A 26144-nucleotide genomic window follows, 5' to 3' on the forward strand; every position below is an offset into this window, starting at 1 on the left:
GTATTTACCGATTCGGTATTTACCGAATCGGTAAATACCGATTCAGTAGATTCAATGCATTCCTATGGGCCTCCGAGCCCACAGGATTGCATGTGAATTACCAATTCGGTATTTGCCGTATCTGTAAATACTTATTCAGTAAATACCGAGTCGGGGTTTCCGAAATTTACTGATTCGGTATTTTTTACCAAATTTTGAGCTACATCTCATTTCTCTTTTCTAAAATACCGTGTGAGAAGTTGGCCTGGTATATAATGCTCACTAGTTCTAGTGATCACTTTGTACCATGCCAAGCAACCCTTATGATGATGGTTGTAATTCAACCTTGTAGACCAGTTATCCTAGTGGTAACGTGGACAAAGCAGTCTTAGGCTAAACTCTGAAAGGCATGTGAAGCCAGCTGTTATACCATACACAACCCCCTTGAATACCAAATGAAAGGGACACCACACAGATATATATTGAAAATATATATTGATTTATTAACTATTAAAATCCCCTGGACTCTTTATGAGCACAGAAGCACAAGCGTTAAATCACAAGACAGTTTAAAATACACAAAAGTTGCACAATATGGATGAGCCCTAGGGGCCACCTAAACCATATACTAAATAAGTGGTATAAGAGATACCAGGAGGAAAGTGAAGAGGCCTAGGGCCTTGGGAATCGCTGGAGCTATTCGAGACTGGAAATAACTAAGTCGGGAAAGGCCCACGGGACTCGGATGCAGTGTTCAAAGTGCACGCACTTTACAATACAAAGTCTATGGTGCGTAAAAAGCACAAAGTTAGAAAGTTAGGAACCTTCCGAGTGACCTACGGAGCTGAAACTTAAAACACAGGCCCTTGGGATGTGTACCAGTGCAGGAGCACCGGCGGAGCTGAGTTACCTCACCCACAGGAAGCGGGTGCACAGGGTCGAAGATGTGTCGGGTTTCGTCACGCTGGTCGATGGTGCTTGGAGCTGAAGATGCTGCAGGCGGCTCGATGAGAAGAGTTCCGGTGGATCCAAGGGTGGATCTGAAGAGTTGAAGACCTGAAAGCAGAGGGGACAGTGTTCAAAGTCACTAGCCAGTGACTACCGTGGAACCAGATTGGAACCAGGCGATGTCGGGTGCAAACAGGCGTTGTCGGGTAGCTTCTTTCTGCAGCCACGTGGATACCCGGGGTCGAGGACGTCCAGGAGTCGGTCACGAGCTGTCCCACGTAGGCTTCTCGCTGTTGGCGATGTCGGCGACCTGATCGGAGCAAACAGGCCTTGGCAAATGCAAGCCACGCAGAAGTCGAAAGATGCTGTTCACTCGGACCAGCAAGGTCAGAGCGGGTGCTCCTTTTCACAGGAGCTTGGGTAGGTCTGGAGCAACCAGACCTGCTGTTTAAATCTTCGGGTTCGTCGCCAAGATGGCCGCTGGCCGCGTGGCTAGTGGCCGGGATGGCGCGTCGAGTGGCACAGTGCAAAAGGGCCCCACGCAGATCGTGGAGATGCTGGGGGGCTGATCTTCGGTGCAAGGGCTGCTCGGTGGTGGGGGTTCTCAGTCCCCAAAGCACAACGTCGAGGATGCCTCAGAAGCTGCGCAGTCAGCTTTACGAGTGTCTTCCAAGAGGTCCGGTCCCACGTCACTCGATGCCTCCACGGGTCCCTTCTTTGCAGGGACTGTGGATCGGGCTCTGAGAGGTCTGGGAATCTGGTTCTTGTCGGGCTCTGGGCTCGGGCTCCGGCGGGAGGCGGCGGCAAAGCAGACGTCGAGTTGCTGGTTGGTGCCTGTGTTCACAGGGTGGTCACTCCTTGGCCACAAGGGAGATCCTTCTTCAGTCTTCTGTGCAGCAGAATGTCGAAGTCCAGTCTTCTTCTTAGTTTTAAGTTGATTTCGGGATGATCTGCTGTGCAATGGCACTGCTCCCTCTCTTATTCCCATCTGAGGGGTGGATCTCCTGCTAGGTCCCTCCCCTATGGGTGGGACCAGGAAGGGGGGTGGTTACACCCCCTCTCCTTTGTCCAGCTCCTCGCCAGGACTGGGGCTGGAAAGCCCCAGAACCGGTTTGGGCTGGCTTATGCACAGGGACACCTTGTGTGCCCCAGGCATGTCTCAATCTATTCAGCCCTGTCCTACCCAATACACAAAACCCTGTCTGGGGTGGTGCTCGCACCTCCCCAGGCAGGAAACCCTTTGTCCAGGCCCTCCTCGCTGGAAGGACTCCCAGCAGCAGGAGGTCAGACATGTGTCTGTGGTGGCAGCATCCATTTTGTGATGCTGAGGCTCTGTTTAACTTTAACCAGGGTTAAGGCTACACACATGTCGTGTCCCTCTAGAAGGGTGGAATGCTATCCCCGTCGCCAGAACTGGCGAGGGGATAGTATTCCAATTCGTATGACACCTTACTCGACATGTTTTGATAAAGCCAAACCAAAGATAGCATTTAACCGCGAGGATTATAATGCACTTAAGAGTATATGGTATGGCAATATCCCGGAACATATTAGGGAGTGGTTCCCGACAGCTGCAGACAGGCTCAGCTCATGCTAGAGCACCATCTCACATATTTCCAAGCACTCTGCCTCCAGGATTGATGAGGCCTTCCATAGGAGTGGCTGATAGGAACATATGTGTCCAGTTTAGGGTTAGGCACAGGCATACTGTACCTAAGTAAGAGGTGATTACACCAACTTACCCCAGCTGAGTGATCAGCCAGTTGTGTCAAATATGGAGGCCAGGCCAGGGGTGGCACAATACATGCTGCAGCCCCTGGCAGGCCTTGGCTACACCTATGCCCTGGGTACCTATGGTACACTGTTACAGGGGCCTATAAGGTGAACCAATTCCAATTGTGTTATGCACCTAAGGTACATGGAGTCCATTTTAAGGAGAGAGCAATCAGCCTGGGGCCCTGAATAGCAGGATCCCAGGCCAACTAAGTCAAAAACCAGCTAAACACCAGGCAAAAAGTTTGGGGGTAACCATAGTCAGATATCCACCTTCCTACATAACCCCCCCCCAAACGAAAGGAGATAAGGCTATCCTTGACCAGGTAAGCCTATATTGCCTAAGTGGCCATATAAGGAAGTACCAGCTCTGGCTTGGTAACCCCCTGTCTCATGGTCCACTAAGCAATCCCTCACCCTAAGGGTATCTGAGGGTCTCCACCATAGGGAATCTCTACCTGTGGTGTGTCTTTGCAAAGTCAAAGGCTGGTGTTGGGATGGAGTACTGAAGTGAGTTTCCTCTGTAGGGCTCAGCTTCCTCCAATCACTCTCCACCATGTGTGCCTTTCTTTCTCTGACTGAGTTGCACTGTGCTCTCAGGGTCAACCTCTGGCTACCTAAAGCTGGAGGCTGGGTCCCTCTGTTTGGCTTACTGGAGGGACAGGTCAGGTTTGGGGCCTTTTGGTCCCAGGTTTGGCTGTGCCCAACAATATCCATCTGGGGGAGGTCCCTAACTACTTTTAAGGGGGATCCCTCAGGAGTTTTTAAAGTTTTCACCTCACTAGGGCTACTAGTTTCGGTGCCCCTAATCTGTTGATGGGGGTGCTTTATTTGACAGGGGGCCCTTTGGGTCTCACTGTCCTTCTTGTCCTCTGCAGCCCTGGGCTGAGTAAGGCAAGGTAGAGAGGGGCAGGTTACCTGCTCCAGACTGGGTCCCTCCTGAGAAGGGTCCACTGCCATCAGAGGCTCTGTCAGGCCAGGCCTAACAACCTCTGGGACAGTTCCTTCATCAGGGGTAAGATCAGTTCCCTGAGGAGGCTGATCCTTTCCTAAAGTCTGGTGGGAGGGAGATTTCTCTTCCTCCTCAATGCTCTCTGTTTGGGTGGAGTGATCCATCATTTCAGGCTTCACTACCCATGTATCAGTTTGAGTTTGGGCTGTGGCCATCACAGCCCCACCAACCTTTTCAGGAGGAGACTCAGTTTGGGTATGGGCTGTTACTAGTACAGCCCTGCTACTCTTTTCAGGAGGGAAGTTATCTAAAGATGGGGCTGAGGTTTGCTCAGCCCTCCCAACCTTTTCAGGAAGGACATCTTGAATTGGGGCTGTAGCCATTACAGCCCCACTAACCTTTCCATGGAGATTTACCATTCTAGAATGGGTTTGCTGTTCAACCTCAGCCCAGGCTGAGATTTCCAAATCATTACCCAGTAGGCAATCTACAGGCAAGTTTGCTGACACTGCCACTCTCTTTGGGCCAGTGACACCTCCCCAGCTAAGATTGACTACTGCCATGGGATGATTGGATTCTATGCCATCAATGTTTGTCACCTGATATTTGGCATCAGGTAAAAGTTGCCTTGAGGGGACTAGACATTCAGCCACCATGGTGATGCTAGCCCCTGTGTCTCTGAAGGCCTCAACTTTCAAGCCATTGATGAGGGGCTCCTGTCTATACTTGCTCAAAGTGTTTGGGCAAGCAGTGAAATTGGCAAACCCCATGCCAGTCTCATAGACAAGAGTATCTGAGTTAGGGGACCTGGATAGGCCAGAGTCCACCTGTCCTCCAAAAGTAAACCCACCCAAATTCTTGGGGGTGCTCCCACCACCTGGGGGACCACTGCTAACAGTGACAGGAGGTGTTGGAGCCTTACCTGGAGGTATATTCTCCTTATTGCCATTCTTGGGACAACAGCTATCTGTTTTGTAATGCCCCACCTGTTTACAGGTATGACAATAAGGCTTTTTCTGGGATGTAGAAGTGTCTTGGGACCCACCCCCATTCTTGGAGTTTTGGGGCCCTGGGGAAGTCTTTTCCTTACTTTTATCCCCACCCTTCTCTTGAGGCTTGGTAGTCTCTTTCTTTTGGTCACCACCCTGGTTCTTAGGCCTGATCCTGGTTCTGACCCATTTGTCTGCCCTCCTACCCAATTCTTGTGGGGAGGTCAGATCAGAGTCAACCAGGTGCTGATGTAGAAGCTGATTTTGACAATTACTTAAGATTTGCTCTCTCATAATTAAATTATACAATCCTGTATAGTCAGTAACCTTACTTCCGAGCAACCAGCCCTCCAGAGCCTTAGTGGCACATTCAACAAATTCAGACCAGTCCTGAGTCTGTGTCTTCTGGGTATCTCTGAACATTAACCTGTACTGTTCAGTGGTTAAGCCTAACCCATCAATCAGAGCACTCTTCAGGACCATGTAGTTTCTAGAATCCTCATCACTAACTGTGAGGAGTCTGTCTCTGCCTCTACCTTCAAAGGAGAGCCACAGGATTGCTGCCCACTGCTCCTGAGGGATCTGCTGTACCATGCAGGCTCTCTCAAGTGCAGTCATCCATTTGTGGATGTCATCCCCAGCTTTGTAGGGGGGCACAATCTTACTCAGGTTTCTTGTATCAAAGGACCTGTCTTTATCCTTCTGGATAGTGCTGCCACCAGTGGATCCTAATCCACTCTCTCTAGGCTGTCTTGCTCTAGCAAGTTTCTCCTTAGCCAGGGCAACCTCTAACTCTTGCCTCTGGATCCTAAGCTCAGCCTCTCTCATTTTGGCCTCATGTTCCCTTCTCTGAGGGCTAGTCATCTCCTTTCTGGAGTGACCATGAGAGCCTCTAGAGACATGGGAGGTATTGGATTCACCTGAGTGATGCCTCCTCCTCCTATGGCCCTGGTTAAGTCCACCTGAGGGTCTGAATGGGTTGTTACCTGATTCATTCCCAAGTTGACTTAAGTTAGCCTGGTTCAGTCTACTGACCAGCACCTGACTATCTCTGTCATCATCTGACTCACTGCTTTCCACCTCCTCCTCCTCTTCTTCTTCCTCTACATCTACTTGAGGAGCTCCAGTGGTGGAGGCTTCCTCATCTTCTAGGATGATAGGGGCAGGGGTGTCTACAGTGTCATCCTCTGAAGGATGGCCTCCTTCAGCATTCCCTGTGGGGTTTGCTTTAGAGGTCTTTAGAGCTTCAGACTGATCCAAAAGCTCTCTTAGGTGGTCTGCAGTAGGGGAAGGCCCTGTCTTCAGACCCCTTAAGACACAAAGCTGTCTTAGTTCCTTAAAAGGAAAAATAGCAAACTGGGATGGTGCCCTTGGAGGGTCACTCTCAACAGGAGTAAGTCCACTGGACCCCTCTGTTCCAGACATTGCTCTAGTGTGGGTGGATGTGTTGCAATCTACCTACACTGGTGTTTACCTACTAAACCTATCTAGTAGTTGTAGCTAGGGTGTGCTACTCCCTTTGCTCTACAACAACTAAGTTCAGTAGAACTTAAGTATACTAGTCTTGTTTTATATGTACCTAGCAGGTACCTGTATGATCTTTCAATGATAATCTCAAAGATTGCAATGGTAAAACAACAGCAAGCTCAGATCCCAATCCGCTGCTCACCAATGTGAGAAGTTGGCCTGGTATATAATGCTCACTAGTTCTAGTGATCACTTTGTACCATGCCAAGCAACCCTTATGATGATGGTTGTAATTCAACCTTGTAGACCAGTTATCCTAGTGGTAACGTGGACAAAGCAGTCTTAGGCTAAACTCTGAAAGGCATGTGAAGCCAGCTGTTATACCATACACAACCCCCTTGAATACCAAATGAAAGGGACACCACACAGATATATATTGAAAATATATATTGATTTATTAACTATTAAAATCCCCTGGACTCTTTATGAGCACAGAAGCACAAGCGTTAAATCACAAGACAGTTTAAAATACACAAAAGTTGCACAATATGGATGAGCCCTAGGGGCCACCTAAACCATATACTAAATAAGTGGTATAAGAGATACCAGGAGGAAAGTGAAGAGGCCTAGGGCCTTGGGAATCGCTGGAGCTATTCGAGACTGGAAATAACTAAGTCGGGAAAGGCCCACGGGACTCGGATGCAGTGTTCAAAGTGCACGCACTTTACAATACAAAGTCTATGGTGCGTAAAAAGCACAAAGTTAGAAAGTTAGGAACCTTCCGAGTGACCTACGGAGCTGAAACTTAAAACACAGGCCCTTGGGATGTGTACCAGTGCAGGAGCACCGGCGGAGCTGAGTTACCTCACCCACAGGAAGCGGGTGCACAGGGTCGAAGATGTGTCGGGTTTCGTCACGCTGGTCGATGGTGCTTGGAGCTGAAGATGCTGCAGGCGGCTCGATGAGAAGAGTTCCGGTGGATCCAAGGGTGGATCTGAAGAGTTGAAGACCTGAAAGCAGAGGGGACAGTGTTCAAAGTCACTAGCCAGTGACTACCGTGGAACCAGATTGGAACCAGGCGATGTCGGGTGCAAACAGGCGTTGTCGGGTAGCTTCTTTCTGCAGCCACGTGGATACCCGGGGTCGAGGACGTCCAGGAGTCGGTCACGAGCTGTCCCACGTAGGCTTCTCGCTGTTGGCGATGTCGGCGACCTGATCGGAGCAAACAGGCCTTGGCAAATGCAAGCCACGCAGAAGTCGAAAGATGCTGTTCACTCGGACCAGCAAGGTCAGAGCGGGTGCTCCTTTTCACAGGAGCTTGGGTAGGTCTGGAGCAACCAGACCTGCTGTTTAAATCTTCGGGTTCGTCGCCAAGATGGCCGCTGGCCGCGTGGCTAGTGGCCGGGATGGCGCGTCGAGTGGCACAGTGCAAAAGGGCCCCACGCAGATCGTGGAGATGCTGGGGGGCTGATCTTCGGTGCAAGGGCTGCTCGGTGGTGGGGGTTCTCAGTCCCCAAAGCACAACGTCGAGGATGCCTCAGAAGCTGCGCAGTCAGCTTTACGAGTGTCTTCCAAGAGGTCCGGTCCCACGTCACTCGATGCCTCCACGGGTCCCTTCTTTGCAGGGACTGTGGATCGGGCTCTGAGAGGTCTGGGAATCTGGTTCTTGTCGGGCTCTGGGCTCGGGCTCCGGCGGGAGGCGGCGGCAAAGCAGACGTCGAGTTGCTGGTTGGTGCCTGTGTTCACAGGGTGGTCACTCCTTGGCCACAAGGGAGATCCTTCTTCAGTCTTCTGTGCAGCAGAATGTCGAAGTCCAGTCTTCTTCTTAGTTTTAAGTTGATTTCGGGATGATCTGCTGTGCAATGGCACTGCTCCCTCTCTTATTCCCATCTGAGGGGTGGATCTCCTGCTAGGTCCCTCCCCTATGGGTGGGACCAGGAAGGGGGGTGGTTACACCCCCTCTCCTTTGTCCAGCTCCTCGCCAGGACTGGGGCTGGAAAGCCCCAGAACCGGTTTGGGCTGGCTTATGCACAGGGACACCTTGTGTGCCCCAGGCATGTCTCAATCTATTCAGCCCTGTCCTACCCAATACACAAAACCCTGTCTGGGGTGGTGCTCGCACCTCCCCAGGCAGGAAACCCTTTGTCCAGGCCCTCCTCGCTGGAAGGACTCCCAGCAGCAGGAGGTCAGACATGTGTCTGTGGTGGCAGCATCCATTTTGTGATGCTGAGGCTCTGTTTAACTTTAACCAGGGTTAAGGCTACACACATGTCGTGTCCCTCTAGAAGGGTGGAATGCTATCCCCGTCGCCAGAACTGGCGAGGGGATAGTATTCCAATTCGTATGACACCTTACTCGACATGTTTTGATAAAGCCAAACCAAAGATAGCATTTAACCGCGAGGATTATAATGCACTTAAGAGTATATGGTATGGCAATATCCCGGAACATATTAGGGAGTGGTTCCCGACAGCTGCAGACAGGCTCAGCTCATGCTAGAGCACCATCTCACATATTTCCAAGCACTCTGCCTCCAGGATTGATGAGGCCTTCCATAGGAGTGGCTGATAGGAACATATGTGTCCAGTTTAGGGTTAGGCACAGGCATACTGTACCTAAGTAAGAGGTGATTACACCAACTTACCCCAGCTGAGTGATCAGCCAGTTGTGTCAAATATGGAGGCCAGGCCAGGGGTGGCACAATACATGCTGCAGCCCCTGGCAGGCCTTGGCTACACCTATGCCCTGGGTACCTATGGTACACTGTTACAGGGGCCTATAAGGTGAACCAATTCCAATTGTGTTATGCACCTAAGGTACATGGAGTCCATTTTAAGGAGAGAGCAATCAGCCTGGGGCCCTGAATAGCAGGATCCCAGGCCAACTAAGTCAAAAACCAGCTAAACACCAGGCAAAAAGTTTGGGGGTAACCATAGTCAGATATCCACCTTCCTACATACCGATTCAGTAAAAATCGGTATTTTAGAGTCGGTAAAAATGAGTTACCTACAACTGGCCCCTAGGGTGGTATTCCCCCAAATTTGTTTGCCTTCCCCTTCCACTTCATGTTGATCTTGTCTTTGCTAGCCTTAAGACTCTGCACACCATACCACTGCTAGCCAGTGCTAAAGTGCATCTGTTCACTCCTTAAAACAAGGTAAATTTAGTGTATCCCCAGTTGGCATATTGAATTTACTTATAAGTCAATAGTAAAGTGACACTTCATGTGCCTGGAGCATTTAAATGAAATGCTACAAGTGGGTCTGCAGCACTTATTGTGCCAACCAATGAAGTAGCCCTTAAACATGTCTTGGGACTGCTATTGCAGCCTCGCTGTGTACTTTTTGCAAAGTGAGTTAAAGAATGATGATGGATTCAACCCAGATCTGTGACTGGGGGTGAGTATCTGAAAAGTCTTAGTGCTCAATCCATCATCTCCTTGTGTTTGCTTTGTTTGCCCTAAGTTGGCAGGGTATGTCTAGATGTGAGTCCTTTGCTCACTTTGCCACTGGATTCAAGCTAGTCTGGCTGATGAGGAGTGGTACCCCAAAACCAGTCCCAGGATGCTTGTTTCCAGTCTAGGGAAGACTTGTCTTGGCAGTTCGGGCTGGACTGTTCCCATGAGGAACAGGGTCAAGACTGATTTGCATATGGCTTGGTCTGAACTGGGGTGGCAAAGTGACCTAAAGAATGATGATGGATTCAGCCCAGGTCTGTGACTAGGGGTGAGTGTCTGAAAGATTTCAGCTCTCCAACCATCATCTCCTTGTGTTTCCTTCACTTTTTAGGCTGCCAGTTCAACCTGGCAAAATAATCCTTTGCCAGGCCTAACCCTTCCTAAACCCTTCCTAAACAGCCCAGAGGGCAGAGTGCAATGTATTTAAAAAGTAGGACATGTAATTTTAAGTTTTACATGTCCTGGTAGTGAAAAACTCTTAAATTAGTTTTTTCACTACTGCAAGCCCTGCCTCTACCATAGGATAACATTGGAGTTACCTTATTACATTTAATAATCTGTAATTTCTAAATGGGAAACAGTGTCTTTAGAATTATAACTTATGTTGAAGTCGGATTTTAAATTACAACTTTAAAAAACGCCACTTTTAGAAATTTGGCATTTACCTGCTTTTGCCCGTTAGTGTGTGTAGCTTCCCCCTGGGTCACATGATGGGGTATAGCTGACAGTTGGGCTGTCTGTATTCCTCCTAGACAGCCAAACACAATAGAGAGCGTAGGTGTGCTTGGAGGAACCTACACTTTCAGGATTGTAGGGGGACGCTGAACACAGCCCTACTTATACTTGAATAAGTTGTGTCTTGCCTCCAAACAAAGGGCTGCATACCCTCCCTAGTTCATCTGGAGCCAGAATACCTGAGGACCTAAAGTGGAAACCTCTAGAAGCTTTCCCCAAACTTCTAAGGCACAACTGAGTGTAAACACTGGACCTCAGACACTAACTCTTCAGTGCACTTCTGGCTCTTCTTAAAGACTTCCACTCTGCCAGACTGCTGCCCTGCTGGACTACTACCTTGCTGGTCTTCTGCCTGCTAACCTTTTGCCTGGGCGAGAAGGACTGGACTCCATCTCTTGAACCCAGAACCCCAGAGTGACTCCAATGGCTAGATGTCTGGCTTCTTTATCTGAAGATTCAGCGACACAGCAGACTTCCACCAACCTTGTAACTGCACCTGGGATTTGCAATCTGTAAGCCGGCCCTGCCAAGTGATAATACCTGAGTCCTGGACCCTTAGAAGTGTGCTTAAAGTGCTCTAGCAGCTTCTGTGGACCCTGGGGTACCAACTCATCTCCTCTACTGCACCGGGCAACCCTGAGTAGAATCGATGCATGACTGCTGCTGCATGGATCAAAAAGGGCACAAAGATCTGCATCGCATTATAGTCTATCTCTAAATTAAAACAATCAATGAGCGACAATGCCTTGTTGCAGGGCCTTACATCCTTTGTCAACCACAGGCTCTATTACAACGCCAGACTCCACATTGCAGGCATGCAGATCCTCAGAACCAACACATCGCCCCAACTAAGCAACACATCCTTGATGCCTGACTTTGCATCGCAACCCTTATTGACAACGAGAATGTAGAACTTCTCACCTCAGCCTCACCACATCTCAGAAATTGACACTTCGCTCCAGCTGCATAACGCATCTTTGACACAGCTCCTCGCAATGCTACACAAGCCAGGATTTAAGGCACTCTGTTCAGCGGGTCTAACTGGTTCCCTGTAGCCAGCCTGCACTCCATTGCAGTTGGCCTGAACTTCTGACTTTGTCCCAGTCCGCTGCAACTAGATATCCAAAGCTGGCACTATGCACCTTTTGGCACTATGTTTGCTAAAATATTTCAAATTGAATATCTACCGGTCTACTAATTGGATTGTTGTCATTTTGGTCTTGTTTTATTCATTAAAAATCACTCTATTTTATGGCAAGACCGGAGGCTAATCTTATGCCAATCTTCTTCATTTAGCCAGCCACAGCCACTTTAAAGAACAAAGAGTATTGTGCCATAAGAAAAGGCACTCCCTTATGCCCTCTATTCTCTTTCATGATTATCATTTATTTGTATTTTTCTAACTACCTTTGGTTGTATTTAGGATTGCTATTTGCCTATTGAAGGTTCACCTGTTCTCCTTTCTCTTAGAGACCACCCTTTTTCACTCTTGTGCGTTTAACCGCTTCCTGTCTGCTCTGCCTGCCCCCGAACTGTTTACCCCTGCTTGCCTTGAGGTTCACACCCCTGGATTGTGTAATATTTACATTGATATCTTTCCATTCATTGTCCCTGTTTCGCACTCTCTTGCTTGCTTTTAAGTTTAGTCATTATCGCCGCTCCTTCAGTGTGGCCCGCGCCTTGGTAAGGCTCCTGCTTGCCATGCGCTTCACACGACCTCGTTGCTAGGAGCTTCAACAATGCTCCTGACGCGGCCGTGGGATCGCTTGCCTCGGTCATTTAGCACACACGGAACCGCTTCCTAATGCCTCTGCCTGCCTTCCCGACATAATGGGACCTTCACCATTAGCTGTTTAGTCATAGTGAACCCTACCTTGTCCTTTGAGCCGGTATCCCCTTGCCTTCTGGAGTCCCCTTTGAGGTGACTGCACGCACCCTGATGATTGGCAATTGAAATAGAAAATGGACTTGGAGGCTGCCAAGACTACGTTTTTACGTGGTCTGGGTTGCCATCTTATGCAATTGGGACTACCCCTATTCACCATTACATCCGAAACGACTTTCTAACAAATTCTCCCCTGACAGTTGCTCCACTCACTGCTACAGCTGATTCTTCGCTCCACTCGCCGCTACAGCTGATTCTTCGCTCTCATTCTCCGATTTCTCAACTCTCTGCCCTACTCTTGTCCTTGTCCCAAATAAATGCTGTCAATCCAGTATACTAATACTTTTCCAGTATATTTATATTATTTCTTATTTGAAATGGATCACCAAGACCCTCATAATGTGCCCACCCCCTCAACCTACCAACCCCTTGAGGACAAACTGAGAGAAATGTTAGAGGCTTTCTCTAAAGACCTTGAAAGGAAAATGGATAAAAAGTTAGAGAATTTGTCCATCAACAAGAATAGAATCTCGGATGAGGAGAGATTTTGGTCTGCGAATGAAGACCCCCTAACAAGCTGGCAGGTAAGGCTGACAGAAAACACAAAAATCTACAGCCAGCTGGTCCTTCATATAAAAAGGGTATAGGGTATAGGGTATAGGGTTTCATATAAAAAGGGTATAGGGTTTCTGACCCAAAGAGGACATTAACTATTGGTGGTGTCGAGGACACATATGGGGACCGTGGCAAGGGTTCATCTAACACATCAGAGCTTCAATTAAATGTGCGCAAACACAAGGTTGTGCAGCGTGATAACTCCTTGGGGAGTGTCGAAGTAGAACTGAGTTGTTCCTCAGATCGACTCAGAAGGATCTGAGCCCCTTTCTCCAAAAAACAAGGATAAGATTATTGTTTTGGAGGACCATCACCTGGGAGAACTTACCAACCCTTTTGGGAAACTTATGTTCAACCCCTCCTTACTGAAACAACCCTTATCCCCTGAATGGGCCTCGGCTGCTCACGTTATATTCAGTTTTGGCTCAGAAAACAGATCCCTAAGGACGTCAGATTGCGTCTCAGGTCTGAATGCCCTAAACCCTCCCTCCCCAACAAGGTTGCACAAACACCATACTTGGACCCTAAAATGAGTGTCTTTATCGCTAAAAGTGGTAGAGACCCCATAAAGGGGCTTGACATAGGTTTACGAATGTGTCAAGACAGACTCCTTGACCTGTCTGGTCCTTTGACTAAGATTTTCCATCTGACCAAACAAGGTTTCGTTAATGATTCCCCCCCACAACATCGAGGAATTGAGACAATGGATACAACAGGCGGTGTGCCTCCTTGGAAATGCTAACACCGCCCTGAATGTGAAAAGAAGGAAGAGTATACTCCTAATAATCAATCTCAAATAGGTGGAGCTTGCCAAAAATGAAGGAGGGCATGAAGCCAATGGATTGCTTTTTGGGGATGACTTTATAAAACCAATGTCCAAATATGTAGGGACTTTTAATTAAATCGAAAAGTCACAAAGGGATATTAAGAGAGTCTTCTATAGACGTGTTTTTGGAAAGGCCGGGCAATCAAGAGGCCGGTTCTACCGCCGAGGACAAGCTAATTCCAGGGCCTCATTTCAGAGAGGTTTTAGATCAAACCCCTACTACTATTCAAACTTCTACCCTCAAAGACAAAGCTTTAGAGGAAGAGGCTCGCGAGGCGATCGTCGCTCAAGAGGTTCAGGTTAAGTAAAAAGCCTTCTAATATCCCTATAAAGTTTGGGGGGAGACTAGCTCAATTTGCAGAAAATTGGTTATCCATAACTCAGGACCCTTGGGTCCTACATACCGTCTCAGGCTATCACATAGACTTCGTAGGAGAGCCCATCCAAGATCACGTCCCAGAATTGATCAGATTCGACCACGGTTTATCAAGTCTAGTGGACCAGTAGGTGAAAGATCTTTTAGCGAAAGGTGCCATCAGGGAATGTCTAGACCGCGCCATTGGTTTTATTAGCAACGTCTTCCTAGTGCAGAAAAAAGAGAAAGGAATGAGAACTGTTATAAATCTAAGGAGTCTCAACGATTGGGTGGAATACCATCATTTCAAAATGGAGGACCTCCACCTAATAAGAGATATTCTCCAACCTGGGGATTGAACAAAGATGCCTATCTAACTATTCCTATTTGCGAAAACCACTGCAAATACCTCTGTTTCAGATGGGCTGGAAAGACTTGGGAATTTGTGTGCCTACCCTTTGGTCTCTCTTCCGCCCCTTGGTGTTTCACCAAGGTTCTCAGACCAGTGGCAGCTTACCTGAGAGAGCAAGGGGTACGACTAATTTTATTTATGTAGACAACATCATTATAATGGATCAAGTCAAATCCAGAGTATCAAACCATACCTCTTTAGCAATAAATCTCTTGGAGGACCTGGGTTTTGTGGTAATCAGGCAAAAATCCTGCTTGATCACAAGCTAGATCACTCAATTTTTAGGTTTTATGATAGGCAGTGTCCAAGGTCAAATAAGTCTCCCAAAAGAAAAATTAAAGTGCATAAAAAAGGAAGTAAGAAACTTTCTTTCCTTGAACAATATCTCTCTGCGAATGCTTGCCAGAATTATAGGCCTTTTGTCCTCTACAATGCAAGCCATTTTTCCAGGCCTTTTGAATTATCGGGCTCTCCAACGCCAGAAAACCAAACACCTGAGAAATGGTTTGAATTATTCTCAAGAGTTATCCCTCACCCAAGAGGCGAGGGAAGAGATTCTTTGGTGGCTCAAGAATATGGACGCCTGGAATGGGAGAGCAATATTTGGCTCTCTCCCGGACCTTGTGAAAGAATCAGATGCGAGCTTGTCGGGTTGGGGAGCGAACTGTGGTTCAACCTCTACTGGAGGCCTATGGAAGAGGAAGAAAAGTCCTTACACATAAACTGTTTGGAGCTTCTAGCAGTAAAATCCTTTACAAAGAACTCTGCAAGATTTTCCATTCTCTTAAGGATGGACAACGTCTCGGCAGGGAGGTATGTCAACAAGCTTGGGGGCCTGAAATTGAAGGACTTAGCAGATTTGGCCAAGGTCTTTTGGGACTACTGTCTCAAGCAGAATATTTTAGTGCAAGCACAACACATTCATGACTTAATCAATGCGGAGGCAGACTGGTTCTCCAGGAATCAAAGGGACTCAAGCAATTGGCATCTGGACAGAAATGCCTTCCTGACACTGATGGATCTCTTGGGTCCTTGTCAAGTAGACCTGTTTGCAGACAGATTAAACACCCAACTAGAGACTTTTTTCAGTTGGCATCCAGATCTGGAGTGGATGCCTTCAGGCAGGATTGAAAGACTATGAAAGGATACGCCTTTCCCCCCTTTTTGATGATTACTCTGTAGCAGCAATGGTCCGCAAGTCGAGGTATTCCCTGGTTCTTGTGACCCCCCTTTGGAAGTCTCAAGTATGGTACCCTATGCTATTGGAGATGCTGGTGGATTACCCTGTTTTGCAACCAGTATTCCCTCAAATCCTTCTAGGCCCTTCAGAGAACTCCACAATCTGGTTCTAGGTGGTGATCTAATTTATGGGAACTCCCAGGAATTTCTGAGGAGGCACCAAATCTTATTAGAGAATCTTGGGCACCTGTAACCTGTAAACTCTATCGATTGGCTTGGCAAAAATGGGTTTGCTGGTGTCTTGCAAGGCGCTTTGATCCCATTTCAATGTATGTAGTAGAGGTAGCTAACTAGCTTTCTGATTTACTTTCAAAAGGTCTTGCTTACAGGACCATTAATGTCCATCGTTCAGCTATTGCTTCTGGTCATTTGTTAGTTAATGGTTCCTCTGTGGGCCAGAATGTTCTTATAAGGATACTGTTGAGGAGTATTAGGATTTCCAAAGCTCCCATTTCTAAATATAACTCCCTCTGGGATGTTTCTATAGTTTTGAGATTTATTGATAGCTTATAACCAAAAAGTTATTTATCTCTTAAAATCTCCTTTAAACTCACTACTCTTCTCTGTTTAATCTCTTTTAGAAGAGTCTCTGATGTTAGGGCTTTAGACATTTCTAACAGAGTTTTTTCCACTGACGGTATTAGTTTTTACTTAAACAACAGTACCAAAACTAATTTCAGTCTATTTTTTATCCTTACTTTGATGATCATGTTAATTTATGTGTTGTCAGATGTGTTAATGAGCTGAAAACTTTTTCTCTACGATCTAAAGTTAAATAGTTAATATGATTCCCTCCCTTTTTTCCCATCCTTTTTCACCTTTTGTTTTGCCTTTTAGGTCATGCTCAACTATAATTTGGATGCTGTTTTGAAGATTATCTCTCTGAAGTTTATATTCACCTTTCTCTATTGTTGCGAAGATGCCTTCCTTTTCGAAGAAGTTTATTTAGATTGCTTCATCTATTTGTTTATTCATGCATCACTATTTTGTTTTGTTTTTCCTTAAAAAAGAAGGATGTGTATCTGGTGTTCTGACCTTTTATAGGGTTGGAATTTTCTTATGTCACAATACTCTTTGTTCTTTAAAGTGGCTGTGGTTGGCTAAATAAAAAAGATTGCAATAATATTAGCCTCCGAGGGTTTAATAAAATCGAGAATTTCTGGGCATCAAAGTTGGGGAAAATCTACATTTTCTAAACATGTTGTGGGATCGTATTCTGTGTATTTTCACTGTGTTGCAGTAGGTCTTTTTATGTGTGAAGACTTCGCATTCATAAAGATACCACTCGTAAATTCCTTTGGGTGTAGCAAACAATCGTAAACTTACACACATTTGTAAGTTAACAATTGATGAAGCAGGTGCCCACTGTTCACTGCTCAACCTTCTCTTGATATTTGTTGTCAATAGTTTTGTTCTTATAGAATAGCATGCGAGTTCCTCTGTATATTTTGCTCTTAATTCAATATTCATATTAAAGTTAAATGACTTCACCCTTGGAATGAATATGTCTGTGTGGCCACATTAAGTTATTTTTTGGGCAAGTTAGTAAAGCCAAAGGTTATGCTTTATTCTAAACAGTTTACATTCACAACTTCTCTGCTTTGAAAACACCTACATCTACTTTAAAAAAAAAACTTTACATTGGTGAAACAATTTTTAAAGTTATCAAACTTTTATCAATCAATACCCAGACAAACTGTGAAATGCTGGGGGCTGATAAGCTCTGACAGAGCAGCCAAATCTGCCTGCAGTTAAGAAAGAACTGGAAAACTAAGGGGTATATTCACAGGAACGTGTGGTAACTACCGCAAGAGTAGCATAACGCAACTTTAAACATCACAGCCCATCGCAGGAAAATAACCCTGTGTCAACATGGAATTCACAACAAGGCGGTAGCATGCAATAGTCTGCCGACACCGCGGACAATGTCTGCGATACAACCACCTCGATGGAGACAAAAACACAAACCACAACACCAAAAAACATGCAATGGGCCAAAGCGTGATGAGAAAACCAGCGATAAGCAGCAACAGGCCTGCAACACACACCTGGCAGGTGGGAAAAATTACCATAAAAGTAGAAAACAACACCCAAACACAAACTGACCAACACCCAAGCACCATGGAGGCAGCCGGAGCAGGTGCAGAGGATGAGCGCAACCCCACATACACCCCGGATGACCAGCCCGGGACCTCGGGTACAGGGAAGGGCAAGGACAAGAGGAAGAGGAAGACGAAGTTCAGTCCGCAGATGAACAGGATCATAGTCACGGAGGTGATGGAACACCATCAACAACTGTTTGTCACCTCAAACGTGTCATTGGGCACCAAAAATTGAAGATGGCGGACATCATGGACAAGTTGAATGCCGTCGGGGAGCACAAGAGGACAATGGAGGAGGTCAAGAGGTGATGGAATGACATTAAGTGGCAGACCAAGGAGAAACTTTCAGCCAACCAGAAGGCAGAAACCCAGACTGGATATGGGGCCCAGCTCCACAGCTCGTGCTGGATGACTGATGACTGTTGACACCAGCTCCTACATGTCATCCATCATGAGCTGTGGCTCTGGGGTCCGCTAGGGTATATATACCCCTACACGGGGAGGTCCACACTCCAAATCCTCACCTTAAGCGGTTAAATCAGCTGTGCAGAGAAAATGTGGTGGCCCTCCGGTCAATGGCTTTGGAATCTCATATTCCTTTTATCCTGCGGTAAAAGTCCACTAGTATTTTCCAACACTCCCCGTAACTCGTAACTCCCGCCCCGACAATGATGTCTTGGATGGCTTGGGTGTCAATGCTGGTGTTGTCCTCCTTGTGATCAGTGAAGAGTGGCTGGGACTGCTCTGCAGGAGGTGTTGATGGTGCACCTGCGATGTGAAAAGGAGATGGCGTATTAAAATCTGTCCACATGTATGTAACTGCAGGTACATGTTGACATTCACAGCATGGCATTGTACCCCAGACTCCGGCCACAATCTCCACACTGATGATTGTTGACACCAGGTCCTCCATGTCATCCAGCACGAGATGTGGCACTGGGCCCCCACCTCCGATGTGCAAAGAAGAAAATGGTATGGAGGGATTAATCACTCATTTATTTTCAATCAAAGCACCATTAATTACCCTGACATTTTCAATATATCTAAAAAACGATTATGAATAATTCAGTAGGATTCACATACTATTCAGCGGGACAATGGGACACAAAATCAATCAGTCATAGCAAAGTCATAAAACAATCATGTATGTATGCGTGGATGAATGTAGGGACAGTGATTTCCCTTGCGTCAATGATGCTCATCCTGTGGAATGCCAGTCAGAGGGTGCTACATAGCGATGTGTGCACGGGTCCCGTGGCACAACCAGCCACTTTCTTGTCCGGAAAAGGACTGAACCATGCCCAGTGCCCACGAGTCATTTTTGCAAGCCCTGCGCTGTTCCAGTGTATGGCAGGCCAGACAAGTCCAAGGAGGGAGCCTCATTGCTACCCGTCGCTGGTGGTGTGCAGGTCACTGGTCTAGTTGTCAGCATGTCACAGCCACTCCGTGAGGGCAGGTTGCAAGCACGCACACCACAACCATCCGGCACAGGCATCAAAGGTCATGTGACCCCGCAAATATAAGGGGCCAACGACATCACATACCTCTCTGCCGCTGGTGAAATGGATGACGGTCCAGAGGCCTTGAGGCCGGCATGGTTCTACCACCACATGACGCTGACTGGGTTTGAACAAGGTTTGTGGCACACACTGCATTTCGGCTGGCACAGGCACCCCGCCACGGGACGCTGACTGGGGTTGAACAGGGTTCGTGGCACACACTGCATTGCGGCCGGCACGGGCACCCCACCACGGGACGCTGACTCGGGTTGAACAGGGTTTGCAGCACACGCTGCATTGCGGCTGGCACCAGCACCCCGCCACGGGACGCTGACTGGGGTTGAACAGAGTTTACGGCACACTCTGCATTGCGGCCGGCACGGGCACCCCCCGCCACGGGACGCTGACTGGGGTTGAAAAGGGTGTGTGGCACACGCTGCAATACGGCTAGCACAGGCACCCCGCCACAGGATGCTGACTGAGGTTGAGCAGGGTTTGTGGCACATGCTGCATTGCGGCCGGCACAGGCACCCAGCACGGGACGGTGACTTAGGGTGCACTGAGTCATTGGCACCTTGAGCTGCTGAGCCGGTGTGCAGCCTACGATGATGACCCTTCCCGGCGATCCGGACTGCTCAGGATTAGTGGGCCTTGCTGGACGCAGTGTAGGCCGCGCCAGCCGGCTGCACGAGACAACTGCCACGTGGCTTCACTTTCCCACCAAGCTGCATTAAACAGCCTGGCGAGGAACATGCAAGGCCTCCAAGCCCCTGGATTGTGCTCAGACCAATCACAACGCTGCTTTAATTCTGGGAGGCTGGGAGATTTCTGTTGCCGCACAGAGACAGAGCAGAGACAGAGGCACCCAACGGCACCCAGGAAAGTCAGTTTAATTTTTTTTGAATTCTCCCCTGTGCTCTGCACACATCCCTGTCACCCCCACCTCACCAACCGCGATTTGCAGGGGCCGCTACTGGTCTGACCTACTAAACAGCCCTATGACCTCTATGCATTAACTTGACTCCACAACACTGCTGTCTCAAAAATCCAACATTGATGTTCTGTCTATTTTCTCTTAACCATCCACCTGCTCTCACACTCCCATATGACAAAAAATCTACATATAACAGTACCTGCGGGAAATAGCTTAAAAGTGACATGTTTAGTGATTAATCAGAAAAACACATGTACTACATATTAGTAGGCAAAATGATCCTGCTTCTATGATATGATTTGCTTAAGATGCATAAAATATTATTCTGGTACATCAGGTGCTTTAATATATTGCTCACACTTTTCTATGGTATTAAATTGTAAGACCTTAAATAATGCAAACAAAATGTGGCAGGTGGCATAAAAAGGCATTTGTGACGGTTATATATTTTACGCTGGGACGCAAGCTGTGTTTCAGGGGAACCAGCTGTAGAAATCCCACGGGTTTCAAACATCCATAGCAAGTCACCAACATTTGAGGAAAATACCTATGTAAAATGGTATGGTTATACTGATCTGAAGATCGTTACGTTGAAAAAATACGGAATAGGTAAAATTATGAGAAATAAATGTAAGTGTATGTAAACCACCGTTTACATGAACATTTGCATTTTAATGCGTGGTAGTCGGCATGCAACTGAATTTAATTTACTAGATAAGGCTGTGCCATCTGGCTTTTGCTGAAATCATAATGTTTTGTTTTTTTAACCTCAACTAAGATTTCTTTCCACACGTTTGCCAGAACGCAATCACAGAGTCATCATTCAGTGGTGTGGAACTCTCGGGCGCCCACTGAACTCCCTTATTGCTCCACTATCAATTTGAATGGTGTATGTGCCTGATTCCAGGTAGTTGCCATTTCAATGCGGAATAATATGCTATTTTGGGTATGCCAAATGAATAAATTGTCCAGCATTCAATTTTCTGCATTATTTCCCCTGCCTAAATTCCTCCAGGAAGCACCTGCGTGGGAAAAAACGAGGATTCAAGAGTAATTTGGGCTAAACTCGGAATGTGAAATGGCCACAAACTCCCTTTGCCTCTGATTTGACCACAATGTGTGGCACGCGTAGGTGCATTTTAAAACACGACGTTGCTCCTATTGGGGATACTGTAAGTACCAATCATGCCAGGCTACTGTTCAACTTTCAAAGTGTTAACAGATTACGGCAGGTTTGGATCAGTGTCTAAATGGCATCACAGGCAGGTATGGAAATAAAATTCCTTATTCAATGTTTGTGAAAAAAACTTGAACCTTCATTCTTCTAAGAGATATTTCAATAATAAGTGTGACAGGTGATAACTTGTAGTTAGCTTTTCTCCAACTCACATTAGCGTTTCTTGCTTGCGCCGTCTAGACAGTTTGGGATAGATGCCATACCTGAATTTAAGAACTTCGGAGTGAGGCTAGGCGGAGAAATGGAAGACTGCAGCCATACGTTCATAGAGCTCCTGTCTCTGGTCAAATCAGCTTTTAGGACCTACTTCGCAGGAGGGTAGGGTTCCTCATCCCTATATCGCCGGTATAAAGTTCTTTGACAGAAAGGGACAGTGTTCCTGGAGTGGGATAGCAAAAAACCGACCTCTACTTCTTTGTCGGCTGTGTGGAAGGCTTAAGAAAGTTTTATTGGTCACATTAGGTGAATAAGAACGTTGCTAAACAATGCTGGAGATTGTCCTTTTCTATGATAGACTTTAGGACGAGTAATATCATTTGGGGTGCATAACCCCACTAAAAGAGTATGGGTTTCTCTCTTGGCCCAGTCAACCTACAACAAAAATTTAGGTCAGGCTCAAATTGCTTGCTGCATAAGCCCAGTCCCAGCTACAGTGGACTTCTCTGTACTGGCGTTTGAGTGTGGTAGTGTGTCATTGCTGAACGGCCAGAGTACTGTGGGAGCACAGTCACTGAAGCCTGAGAAATATTAGTCATATAAGGAAAGGTCTGCCTGCAAACATTGTATGAAGAGGGGATTGCACAGTCTCCTGATGGGCTGGCCACCTGTGCTCTGACTTCCTTTTTTTTAAAAGTCGTTTTGAATTCTACACATCTAGCCTAAAAAATTTGCTACGGCAATCACAATGGACTTTTGTGTACTGGTATTCAATATTCGTAATGCCGTATCACAAGACCAAGTGTCCATATTAAAACAGAACATACAAATAAAGTGTGTTCTACAGTCTCTTCTTGCTCATGACAAAATAAGCATTTGCTATCATGAGTATTATACCAATTTTTGGTAAATCATTTGATTGGTAGTGAGCCTACGCGAAACTGGTAAAAAAGTTTCCTGTCACTGGGCTTAATTATAAAGTCCCAAAAATGTTCATACATGTCCAGACGACAGTGGGGTCGATCTCAGCAGACGTTTCATTTCTCCGTGCCGATTTTCCAAAAATAGCCACAAGAGTAACAGAGGTCGAGAATGTAACGGCGACCCTCACAAAAGACACCACCACCCTGCAACAGAAAGTCAACCAGTTAGAAGCGGAAAACAAGTTAAAGGAGGCTAAGCTTGACGACCAAGAAGGACGATCTCTACGTAATAATGTTAGAATTATGGGCGTTCCAGAGAGAGGAGGGGGGCCGGCAATGGACCTCTACATAGAGGACCTCTTCAAGACATGGCTCCAGCCGAGGGAACTCTCTAGTTTTTTCTCTGTAGAGAGGGATCACAGAGTTCCGAGGGGTAGGCCCGCGACCGAGATGCCATACTGCAGACAGCAAGAGTGGCTCTGCCATTGCGCATAGAGAACTCAGTGGTCTAATTTTTCCCAGACTATGCAGCAGCGGTCACCAAGAAAAGGAAAAGCTTCCTTAAAGTAGAAAAGGGACTCCGATGCAGAGAACGCGCCTAATCAATGCTTTTCCAGGCAAAGCTACGTGTGGTGGCAGATGGGAAAACTTGGTTCTTCAATACACCTGAGGAGGCCCACGACTGGCTTGAGGGCTGACGTCAGGTAGGAGGACCATGACGCACAGGCCGAAAACAACAACGGCATCCAGTGGGGGTGAAATCGCAGGACCCAAGAGACAAATTTAGTGAAAATTACCAACCGCAGGAGGAGGCAGGAAAATGAAGATAGGCGGCACCCAGCCTTAGGGTATTTAAACAATAGAGTGATCTATTTAAAGCCTACAACGAGATTCAGCATCCGAGCATGACAGCGCTGGGTAACTAAACTGGGCCAGCCGATCTGGATCGCAGATGGGGACGCTACAATTGAAACCTGTTGCTACACTAACTGATACAAACTAAACCTAACAACACTGTCTTTGAGCAGGGGGATGTTCAAAGTGTTTTCCGGACTTCACTCCCCCCACACGCAAGTACTGTTTATGGGATTAAAGTACTCTGCACTCTTGGGGTGGTGGGTAGTTGGTAATCCGTCTAGCAGGGGAGCAGGGAGGGTGGTGGAGGCAGGGGTTCTGTAGTGATGTTAAATGAAGATCAGGTCACGTAGGTTCTTGTAGAAAGATGTATTTATTAATCAAGTTGACATGAGGTGGTAGTTCATATATAAGATAAGATAGTAAGAATAATCCTGAGGTAAATCCTTTAGTAAATTCCCACCAGGAGCTGTCACCAGTCAGCTCAATCCTCAGCTCCTAACTGACACTAGCATCAGAACATACATAACATTCCAATCTGTGACAACATTCCAAATGATGACACATGTGAAACAACTAGAAAGCCAACACTACACATTCATTTCAAGTTAAAGTTTGTTAATTTCAAGTTGTTTAAACAAGAACACCTACAGCTGATATAGTTTGATACAAGTTTAGTGAAAGATGGAATTGGTACACCACTAGATCTGATCCGATGTCTAACAATCGCTCTAGTACCCAAGGGGACATAATACCTGAACTTACACACTCACAACAGGAGAGTGCACACACTCTGAGCTCCTCCATTTCCCGTAATATACTGGAATGTAAATGGCCTGTGTAACAAATGGAGAGGGGACTGGTATTACAATAACTTAAGAGACACGCTCCTTCAGTGGCCCTGCTAAAAGAATCGCATCTGATGGGTACAGCCACTAAAGCATTGGATAGATGGGTTTTTAAAATGGCGGTACACTCTGAATTTACATCTGGATCCAGTGGGGTGGGGATCTCGATCCAGAAGAGCTGTCCACTGGTAACAACGGGGACATGGACAGACGATCAGGAGCGCTTCACAGCACTCTCCTGTCAATGGGAAGGGAGGGCATACAATCTTGTCTACGTATATATTCCACCAGCGCTTCACACTCTCGCCCTCATGGCCCTTGGTAAATTCCTGCTCTCACTACCTCCCGGGGAACTAATCATAGGGAGCAACTTTAATGCCACATTGGATGCCACATGGTACAGACACCCACCGAGAGACCATGGTACAACTTTGTCACACCTCTGGGAATTCCTGGACGCACTTGGGCTGGTAGATATTTGGCGGACGCATTACCCCAAAGAACGTCAGTACACTTACCACTTGGGTGCGCACAATAGCCTATCACGGATAGACTACATTCTCACCTCACCAACAGGTCTAGAAAGAATACTGGAGATCAAACACCTCCCCAGAGGTATATCGGACCATTCCCCTGGTTTAATGACATGTACATCCCACCACACCACACGGGGACCTTAATGACCATATGGAAGAGCCTACATAAAACTATTTCCAAGAAAATGTACAATCAATGACCTCTCCCACCATCCTATGGGAAGCATATAAAACGGTCCTACGCGGACAGGCTATCTCCTTGATCACGGCCCATAAGTCGAGCAGAGAGCACGCATGCAATGGAACCCACTGATACAATATCCCACATACTAGGCCTTGCAAAGCAAGCATACCAAGACCACATGTGGGAGGAAGCTAAGGCAAGAGTCACGAACACACAGCCCACCATCTATGAAGTTGGGAACAAGGCCGGCAAACTCTTGGCCTGGTTTAATAAAAAGGAACAGGCCAGTCACTAGAGAGCACAACATCTCTTGACCACTGGGGAGACCGTAACAGATCCACACGCCATAGTCACAGCATTCACACACCACTACGAAACAATAAACACTCCCATTGCAACGACATCCGTGGAGGAGAATTTGGCCTTCCTTAAGGATATACGTCTGCCAAGGCTGGCACCACAAGACGTACAGGCGTTAGAGGCAGGTCTCACGGTCGATGAAATCACTGCAGCCATTAGAGGGCTCCAACCGGGGAAAGCAGTGAGTCCCATCGGTATTCCAGTGGAGCTTTACAAAAAAGAGGCGGACACGCTGGTGCCGCATCTGCTGAGAATGTACGAGGCCCGCCTAGAGATGGGAACACTCCCTAGAGACCAGTGAGTAGCAATGCTTATAGCGATCCCAAATCCAAGTAAACCCCCCAGGAGTTAACCTCCTTCCGCCTAATTTCCCTCCTCAATGCTGAAGCAAAAATACTTGCAAAAGCGCTGGCGGCCAGGCTCCAGCCCTATCTCATGACCCTAGTACACCCCTTTCAATCTGGCTTTATACCGGGCCGGAACACGGCGATGAACCTCAGGAGACTTCATGGCGAGCTGCCTCGCATACCCACTATCCAAGAAATGGTGACCGTTCTCTCGCTGGACGCCATTATGGCGTTCGACCGGGTGGACTGGCCCTTTCTGTTCACAGTGATGCAACATTTTGGTTTTGTGCCCAAAGTTTGTGCCTGGATTCAACTCCTGTATGCACAGCCATTCCGATGTAGTTTCGGTCTGTGGGTAAAGTCCTGAGCTCAGTCTCCCTCTGGGAGTGGAGGAGAGTAGGGGTTAGGGGGCGTGGATGAGGAAGGGGAGGTTGGAACAATTGCCTGTTGGCAGCAAGGTGTCGGCTTGTGAGCTTCGGATTTAAGTTTAGGAAGGTACGGTTGAGGTATAAGTCTTTCAAGAGTCTTTTG

Source organism: Lissotriton vulgaris, chromosome 3_1, assembly GCF_964263255.1.
Source record: "Lissotriton vulgaris chromosome 3_1, aLisVul1.2, whole genome shotgun sequence".
In the NCBI taxonomy this organism is placed as follows: Eukaryota; Metazoa; Chordata; class Amphibia; order Caudata; family Salamandridae; genus Lissotriton; species Lissotriton vulgaris.